Source organism: Bufo gargarizans, chromosome 4 (assembly GCF_014858855.1).
Source record: "Bufo gargarizans isolate SCDJY-AF-19 chromosome 4, ASM1485885v1, whole genome shotgun sequence".
NCBI lineage: Eukaryota > Metazoa > Chordata > Amphibia > Anura > Bufonidae > Bufo > Bufo gargarizans.
In genome coordinates this window covers 137,859,139-137,869,555 of record NC_058083.1, presented here as the reverse complement: position 1 = coordinate 137,869,555, position 10,417 = coordinate 137,859,139, and positions in this window count along the sequence as shown.

Below are 10,417 nucleotides of genomic sequence, written 5' to 3'. Positions count from 1 at the left end.
GTTTTTTAAAATAATGTGGTTGCATAAGTGTGCACACCCTCATAACTCAGGATGTAGCTGTGTTCAGAATTAAGCAATCACATTCAAAATCATGTTAAATAGGAGTCAGCATACACCTGCCATCATTTAAAGTGCCTCTGATTAACCCCAAATAAAGTTCAGCTGCTCTAGTTGGTCTTTCCTGAAGTTTTCTTAGTTGCATCCCACAGCAAAAGCCATGGTTCACAGAGAGCTTCCAAAGCATCAGAGGGATCTTATTGTTAAAAGGTATCAGTCAGGAGAAGGGTAGAAAAGAATTTCCAAGGCGTTAGATATACCATGGAACACAGTGAAGGCAGTCATCATCAAGTGGAGAAAATATGGCACAACAGTGACATTACCAAGAACTGGATGTCAATCCAAAATTGATGAAAAGAGGAGAAGAAAACTGGTCTCGGAGGCTACCAAGAGGCCTACAGCAACATTAAAGGATCTGCCGGGATATCTAGCAAGTACTGGCTGTGTGGTACATGTGACAACAATCTCCCATATTCTTCATATGTCTGGGCTTTGGGGTGAAGTGGCAAGACGAAAACCTTTTCTTATGAAGAAAAACATCCAAGCCGGGCTACATTTTGCAAAAACACATCTGAAGTCTCCCAAAAGAATGTGGGGAAAGGTGTTGAAAGGTTCAGTTAAACCAAGGTCGAACTTTTTGGCAATAATTCCAAAAGATATGTTTGGCAGAAAAAACAACACTGCACATCACCAAAAGAACACCATACCCACAGTGAAGCATGGTGGTGGCAGCATCATGCATTGGGCTGTTTTTCTTCAGCTGGAACTAGGGCCTTAGTTAAGTTAGAGGGAATTATGAACAGTTCCAAATACTAGTCAATATTGACACAAACCTTTAGGCTTCTGCTAGAAAGCTGAACATGAAGAGGAACTTTATCTTTCAGCATAACAACGACCCAAAGCATACATCCAAATCAACAAAGGAATGGCTTCACCAGAAAAAGATTAAAGTTTTGGAATGGCCCAGCCAGAACCCAGACCTGAATCCGATTGAAAATCTGTGGGGTGATCTGAAGAGGGCTGTGCACAGGAGATGCCCTCGCAATCTAACATATTTGGAGTGTTTTTGCCAAGAACAGTGGGCAAATCTTGCCAAGTCAAAATGTGCCATGCTGATAGACTCATACCCAAAAAGACTGAGTGCTGTAATAAAATTAAAAAGGTGCTTCAACAAAGTATTAGCTTAAGGGTGTGCACACTTATGCAACCATATTATTTTATTTTTATATTTTTTCTTCCCTCTACCTAAAAGATTTCAGTTTGTTTTTCAATTGAGTTGTACAGTTTATAGGTCACATTAAAGGTGTAAAAAGTTCTGAAATAATTTATCTTTGTCTCATTTTTTTACATCACAGAAACCTGACAGGAGCGTGTAGACTTTTTATATCCACTGTATGTCTGAGGGGAAATGGGCCCCCTTAGTTATTTGGGCCCCATAGCAGCTGCTGAGCCTGCTACCCTGGTAGTTATGGCCATATCTGTATGGTATCCTGTGGTACATTTACCCACAGATGTTGCAGCTGGGCCTGTAGATCCTGCACACTAGTCGGTTGCTGAAGCTGGAGTCCCCATATATGCTCCACTGGTGATAAATCTGGCAACTGGGCAGACTAAGGAAGTGTTGCAATCTGATGGAAACATTCGTGGAAAACCCTTGCTATCTGTGGGCAAGAATAATCTTTCTAAACAATGCTAAATGTTAAAAGCCCTGCTATGAGAGGCAACAGATGTTTCTGCAGGATGTTTTGCACATATCACTACTAGTGTTGACCAACTGTCATATGTGAAAGCTCCCCAGATCATCACACCAGCAGTTGGAGCAGTATGTCGCTCTACAGCAAAGGCAAGATATAAGCGCTCACCACGAAGTCTCCATACTGTAATCCAACTGTCTTTAGGTAACCACTGCTCCCAACATCTCCTAACAGCTAGGTCACAATGGCCTACATGGTGCTCAACTTGTCAAAATGACCATCCTGCTTCTCTCGAAGTCTGTCAATTGGGCAAAATGTCTTTGAATGCGAGACCCTTCTCTAGGGCATCAAGGGAAGCACTTTTATGTGGCAAGACATTTGTGGCAAGACTCAGTGTCTAATCAGAAAACACCCTTATTCTGCCTGAGACATAACTGCATGCCAAGTTTTACAGCAATCCGACAAATGTATGTGAGTGAGTTATGAATGTTTATACTGCAGAGCAGGGACAAGGTATTTTGGTGTCCTAGGCGGAGAAGGCAAATTGCACGCCCACCTTAAAAAAAAGACTATTACCATAGTTACATAGTAACATAGTTTATAAGGCTGAAAAAGGACATCCGTCCATCCAGTTCAGCCTGGTATCCTGCAAGTTGATCAAGAGGAAGGCAAAAAAAAACTGTGAGGTAGAAGCCGATTTTCCTCTTTTTAGGGGGAAAAAATTCCTTCCTAACTCCAATCAGTCAATCAGAATAACTTCCTGGATCAACGACCCATCTCCAGAAGTCTAATAACCATAACCTGTAATATTATTAGACTCCAGAAATACATCCAGGCAGTAATGTACAGGGTGGGCCATTTATATGGATACTGTCACGGCCATGGTCATGGTCGTGGCTCCTGAACCGCATGCGGTTGTCATCGGTTTTGGTTTGGTTGTCAATCACAGGTGAGGGCTGTGGTATTTGCCTCACCTGTGGTTGCCGCTGGCAACAGTATGTATGTGGCAGCATAGCAGTCTGAGCTGTATCGTGGCAGCTTGCTATGTTGTTCATGCGGTTGTCTTTGGCAACGTGTGTGTATGTGTGCACTTTCCTTGTCTGGTGTGCACAGGGTTTATTGTGTGTATTCCCCTTTTAGTTGCTGTCTTCCCTTCCCTGGTGTGATAAGGGTTAATTCCTTCCTGGAGTGTGTGCATGCTGATCCTACTTCTGAGTCTTCTACAGATAAGTTTTGTTCATTCATTTGTGTTTTTCTGTTTGCTGGATCCCAGGTGACCCTGACTCCCTCCGTATCTAGTGTAGGGAGCCGGTGGTCGTGCCCCCTCACTATTATAGGGTGTTCAGGTGTTATACAGTCGAGGTACGAGGATATGCGATCATCTACCATTGGGATTTTCGCATAGGCTGAGCAGTCAGGGAGAGAGCCAGGTCTGATTCAGGGCTCTCCCTTTTGTTCCTTAGTTTTGGATCCAGTGAGTCGGATATTCCTTTTGTGTCTTCTAGTTTCCTGTACCCCTTCCGTGACATTTACACCTTAATAAAATGGGAATGGTTGGTGATATTAACTTCCTGTTTGTGGCACATTAGTATATGTGAGGGGGGAAACTTTTCAAGATGGGTGGTGACCATGGCGGCCATTGAAGTCGAACATTTTGAATCCAACTTTTGTTTTTTTAATAGGAAGAGGGTCGTGTGACACATCAAACTTATTGGGAATTCCACAAGAAAAACAATGATGTGCTTGGTTTTAACGTAACTATATTCTTTCATTAGTTATTTACAAGTTTCTGACCACTTATAAGATGTGTTCAATGTGCTGCCCATTGTATTGGGTTGTCAATGCAACCCTCTTCTCTCACTCTTCACGCACTGATAGCAACGCCGCAGGAGAAATGCTAGCACAGGCTTCCAGTATCCGTAGTTTCAGGTGCTGCACATCTCGTATCTTCACAGCATAGACAATTGCCTTCAGATGACCCCAAAGATAAAAGTCTAAGGGGGTCAGATCGGGAGACCTTGGGGGCCATTCAACTGGCCCAAGACAACAAATCCACTTTCCAGGAAACTTCATCTAGGAATGCTCGGACCTGACACCCATAATGTGGTGGTGCACCATCTTGCTGGAAAAACTCAGGGAACGTGCCAGCTTCAGTGCATAAAGAGGGAAACACATCATCACGTAGCAATTTCGCATATCCAGTGGCCTTGAGGTTTCCATTGATGAAGAATTGCCCCACTATCTTTGTACCCCATAGACCACACCATACCATAATTTTTTTGGTTCCAACAGTCTTTGAGGGATCTATCCAATGTGGGTTAGTGTCAGACCAATAGTGGTGGTTTTGTTTGTTAACTTCACCATTCACATAAAAGTTTGTCTCATCACTGAACAAAATCTTCTGCGTAAACTGAGGGTCCTGTTCCAATTTTTGTTTTGCCCATTCTGCAAATTCAGTGCGCAGATCTGGGTCATCCTCATTGAGATGCTGCAGTAGCTGGAGTTTGTAAGGGTGCCATTTGTGAGTAGCTAATATCCGCTGAAGGGATGTTCGACTAATGCCACTCTCCAGTGATATGCGGCGAGTGCTACGCTGTGGGCTCTTGCTGAATGAAGCTAGGCCAGCCACTGATATTTCTTCATTAGTGACAGATTTCATGCGTCCACATTTTGCCAAATCCAACACTGAACCAGTTTCACGAAACTTAGCAAGCAGTTTGCTAACTGTAGCATGGGAGATGGGTGGTCTCGTAGGCTGTCTTGCATTGAAATCTGCTGCAATGACCCGGTTACTGCGTTCACCAGACATCAACACAATTTCTATCCGCTCCGCACGTGTTAACCTCGGCGACATGTCAATGGCTGTAAACAAAGAGAAACTTGTAAATAACTCATGAAAGAATAACGTTACATTAAAACCAAGCACACCATTGTTTTTCTTGTGAAATTCCCAATGAGTTTGATGTGTCACATGACCCTCTTCCTATTGAAAAAACTAAATTTGGATTCAAAATGGCCGACTTCAAAATGGCCACCATGGTCACCACCCATCTTGAAAAGTTTCCCCCCTCACATATACTAATGTGCCACAAACAGGAAGTTAATATCACCAACCATTCCCATTTTATTAAGGTGTATCCATATAAATGGCTCACCCTGTACATACAATTAAGAGGCGTTTGTATATTTTTGTACCCTACACCTTTCCTTATGAACTGTTCTAGTCCCTCCCTCCCCTCCTCCCCCAAAAATGACATTACTACTAATAAAAAGATTAAAACACATTTAAAAGAGGCAGTGAAGGGCAGATCCAGTGACTTACAGATGATGTCCCCATGCATTTCAGTTGTTCACGTTCTTTTTCTTCTCCATTTGGTCCAAACTATCATGGGCAGACACAGAAGTGTGCAGGTCCATCTGCCACATAAGACACCAGTATATTATATGACACTTGGTAGCTGGGGGACTGTTACAGATTTTGCAAGTGCCAGTATAAAATGCTCCCCACCCTATTGCCAGTACATAAAGCATCCCCATTATATTCCCAAGGTTATGACTCAGCTGGTAAGTTTAACCCCTTAAAGATCTGCGCCGCACATGTATGGCACTGGTGGTCGTGACTTATGGACTTAAGAGTCAGCGCCATACATGTACGGCGGGCTGATCAGGCGGGTACATAAGCTGCGCCCGCCTGACCAGCGGCAGGGGTGCAGCAGTCACTGATAGCCGGACCCCTGCTGTATGTGCCGGCATCAGTGAAAACACCTACCGATGCCTGCGCATTAACCCTCGCACTGCCGCGGTCAGCGCTGACCGCGGGACGTGGGGGATCCTGCCAGGTGCGGAGTGGCCATCGGGTCCCAGCACTGCTGTGACAGGGACCCAATGGCAGGAAAGGCAGCCCGATGCCTTCCTTAGGCATCGTGGCTGCCTTCAGTGACAGCCTGTGAGATTCAGTCCCCTGGATCTCACATGCAAACTGGCTGAAGTGTATTACAGAGTGTAATACACTTACAGCCAATGCATTATTATACAGAAGTATTGTAATGGGGATCAGACCCCAAAAGTTTAAGTCCCAGAGTGGGACAAAAATAAAGTGAAAAAAGAAGTTAAAAAAATAAAGTTTAAATCTTTTTTTAAAAGTTTCAAGTAAGCGTCCTTTTCCCAAAATAAATTTGAAATCACTGTGTCCGTATTGACCGGCTCTATAAAATATCACATGACCTAACCCCTCAGGTGAACACACTGTGCGATTAAAAAGGCATATGCCCCCAAAATAGTACCAATCTAACTGCCACCTCATCCCACAAAAAATGAAACCCTACCTAAGACAATCGCCCAAAAAAAAATATAAAAAAAAATATGACACTAAAACATGATTTTTTTCCAAAAATGCTTTTATTATGTAAAGTGTAAAAATAATAAAAATAATATAAGGTATCGCCGCGTCCGTAACGACCTGCTCTATAAAAATATCACATGACCTAACCCCTCAGGTGAACAATGTGAAAAAATATATATAAAAAGGGTGTCAAAAAAGCAATTTTTTGTCACCTTACATCACAAAAAGTGTAATAGCAAGCGATCAAAAAGTCATATGCACCCCAAAATAGTGCCAATCAAACCGTCATCTCATCCCACAAAAATGATACTGTACCTAAGACAATCGCCCAAAAAATAAAAAAAACTATGGCTCCCAGAATATGGAGACACTAAAACATGATTTTTTTTTTTCAAAAATGCTGTTATTGTGTAAAACTTAAATAAATAAAAAAAAGTATACATATTAGGTATTGCTGTGTCCGTAAGAACCTGCTGTATAAAAATATCACATGAACTAACCCCTCAGGTGAACACTGTAAAAAAAAAAAATGTAAAAAAGTAATTTTTTCACTTTACATCACAAAAAGTGTAATACCAAGCAAGTAAAAAGTCATATGCACCATAAAATAGCACCAACCAAACCATCATCTCATATCGAAAGAAATGAGCCCCTACATAAGACAGTCACCCAAAAAATAAAAAATAAACTATGGCTTTCAGATTATGGAGACAGTAAAAAAATATTTTTTTCAAAAATTCTTTATTATGTAAAACTGAAACAAGTCATATACTAGTCATATTTGGTATTCTCACGTCCGTAACAACTTGCTCTATAAAAATACCACATGATCTAACCTGTCAGATGAACATTGTAAATAACAAAAAATAAAGAGTTCCAAAACAGCTTTTTTGTTACCGTGCCTCACAAAAAGTGTAATATAGAGCAACCAAAAATCATATGTACCCTAAAATAGTACCAACAAAGCTGCCACCTTATCCTCTAGTTTTCAAAATGTTTTTTTTTTTGAGTTTCTACTCTAGGGGTGCATCAGGGGGTCTTCAAATTTTACATGGCAACTTAAAATAATCCCTGTGAAATCAACCTTTCAAAAACCATATGGCATTCCTTTCCTTCTGCGCCCTGCCATGGGCCTGTACAGCAGTTTACATCCACATATGGGGTGTTTTTGTAAACTACAGAATCAGTGTAATAAATATTGAGTTTTGTCTGGCTGTTAACCCTTGCTTTGTAACTGGAAAAAATGGATTAAAATGGAAAATCTGCCAAAAAAGTGAAATTCTGAAATTCCATCTACATTTTCCTTTTATTCTTGTGGAACACCTAAAGGGTTAAGAAAGTTTGTAAAATCAGTTTTGAATACCTTGAGGGGTGTCATTTACAAAATGGTCCAAACATGAAGTAGACATGGGAAATGTAAAGTAATAAGTATTTTAGGAGGTATCACTGTCTGTTTTAAAAGCAGAGAAATAGAAATTTTGAAAATTGCTAATTTTTCTAAATTTTGGGTAAATTGGGTATTTTTATATAAATAAAAATGAAATATTTTGACTCAAATTTACTACTGTCATGAAGTACAATATGTGATGAGAAAACAGTCTCATAATGGCTTGGATAAGTGAAAGCGTTTTAAAGTTATCACCACATAAAGTGACACATGTCAGATTTGCAAAAAATGGCCTCGTCCTTAGGGGGAAAAATGGCAGGGTCCTGAAGGGGTTAAGACATCTATTATGAAACAACACAAATAAATAAGAAAAGGGTAAATACACAGAAACAATTATATGGAGTGTCACTTTAAGGCACTTTGAGCATAAATCAACAGTTTACTTTAGCACTTTGGTGTGACACATCCCAGGCTCAATCATGTAAAAGCAAACACTACATGACTAATGTCTGTGCCTGTAATCACTGCAACTGCTAAATAAAGTCCACAGGGCCATATGGATGTGTGTGCTGGCCTGAATACATTTTCTGTCTAGCAAAGCACAACTCTGACAGCCTATTATGCTGCCATGCCTTATGTAAGGGCAACGTATTATAGATAAAGGTCTATACGGCTAATAGCTAAAACAGCAAAAATGCGCAATACTACTACTAGCAGCACTGTAAAAATACACTGGTCTTACATCTTGAAAGGGACACTTTCATACTGCAGGGTTTTGCGGGAGATATTTGGTGAGTACTTGTTTTACTGAGTAATTGCTTTTGTTGATCAGTCATGAGGGTTTCTGGGTTGGTGCAATATAATACTTGCCTGGTTACTGTTTTCTGTAGTACACTTTGGAAATTGGGGTGCAGTCCAATTTGTATGTGGCTGGTTTATATGGTAACATTTCTAGGCTACAGTCTTTGTAATCTTCAGTATGAGGTTAAAAGTCTTTCTCAGCTAGTGATTGATGTGAAGCAGCCCTGTAAACATCCACCTCTCCCTCCAAGACCTCAGAGGGTAATGGGAGAGTGGACAACTGTTGGTTGCGAGTTGTGGAGCATAAACATGCTAATTTTGGTATCGATTTAGGACAGAATGTGCTGCATAAGGTGAGATATCTTCCAGGTGCCACAGTCAAAAGAGATAAGCGTATTGCAAATATAATCAAGGCAGCAAGTAAGAATCATGAAGTTACTGAAGTTAACAGGTTCGGTGACTATTTCAGAGGTTTTCCCAGTCTGTATTTAGAAACTTTGTATCTCAGAGTTTAATGTGTAGTTAAAGAGGACCTTTCACTACTCTACAAACGAAAAACTAACTATACCTGTGGGCAGAGCGGCGCCCAGGGGTCCCCCTGCACTTACTAGTAAGTCTGGGCGCCGCTCCGTTCGCCCGGTATAGGCTCCGGTGTCTGCGCCAGGCTATGAGCTGTGCGCTGCGATTGGCCAGCAGTGCAGCAAGGGACACGCCTCCTACAAGAAAACAGTCAGAGGGCGCGCAGACACCGGAGCCTATACCGGGCGAACGGAGCGGCGCCCAGACTTACTAGTAAGTGCAGGGGGACCCCTGGGCGCCGCTCTGCCCACAGGTATAGTTAGTTTTTCGTTTGTAGAGTAGTGAAAGGTCCTCTTTAACCCCTTAAGGACACAGGGCGTACAGGTACGCCCTTGTGCCCTGGTACTTAAGGACACAGGGCGTACATGTACGCCCTGTGCATTTTCGATCACTGCCGTGCGGCTGGCAGTGATCGGAACCCGGTGCCTGCCCAAATCATTGAGCAGGCACCTAGGCTAAATGCGCGGGGGGGTCCCGTGACCCCCCCATGTCGGCGATCGCGGCAAACCGCAGGTCAATTCAGACCTGCGGTTTGCTGCGATATCTGCAGTTTATGATCCCCGCGGTCCCTGACCGCGGGGATCAGAAACTTTAGGATTCAAAACTTTGTCCAGTATTCCTCCCCCTGCACCCCTGAGTTATTTGGGCACGGTGGGAGGTGCAGGGGGAGGGTTGCGGGCGGTGCGGGCGGTGCGGGAGGCGGGCGGTGCGGTAGGCGGGATCGCGATCCCCCGCCCGCCTCCCATTGCGTAATCGTTGGCGTCTAGTGGGTATACCAGGGTGCCAGCACATTGCTGGCACCCTGGTATAAACGGCTGACATCGGTGATGCGATGTCAGCCGTTTAACCCTTTCCATACAGCGGTCCGTACGGACCGCTGTATGGAAAAGGTTAACAGTAAGAGGGAGCTCCCTCCCTCTCCCATCGGGGGGCTGCTGTGCCTTTGCAGTCCCCCGAATGGAGAGGGAGAGAGCTCCCAGGCAGCCCCCCCAAGCCCCGTCCTTACCCTTCCCCGTCTGCGCAGTTCTGACCATAACTGAGCAGACGGGGAAGGTTCCCATGACAACAGGACGCCTTCTCAGGCGTCCTGCTGTCCATGGTTCTGAACAGATCTGTGCTGAAAGGCATAGATCTGTTCAGACAAAGTGTAAAATACAGTATAGTACTATATATTGTACTGTACTGTATTATGTAGACATCAGACCCACTGGATCTTCAAGAACCAAGTGGGTCTGGGTCAAAAAAAAAGTGAAAAAAGTGAAAAATAAAGTAAAAATCAAAAAACACATTTATCACTGATTAAAAATGAAAGAAATAAAATTCCCTACACATGTTTGGTATCGCCGCGTCCGTAACGACCTGATCTATAAAACGGTAATGTTACTTTACCCGAACGGTGAACGCCATAAAAATAAAAAATTAAAAACTATGATGAAATTGGAATTTTGCCCACCTTACTTCCCAAAAAAGGTAATAAAAGTGATCAAAAAAGTCGCATCTATGCCAAAATTGTAACAATCAAACCATTATCTCATCCCGCAAAAATCATACCCTACC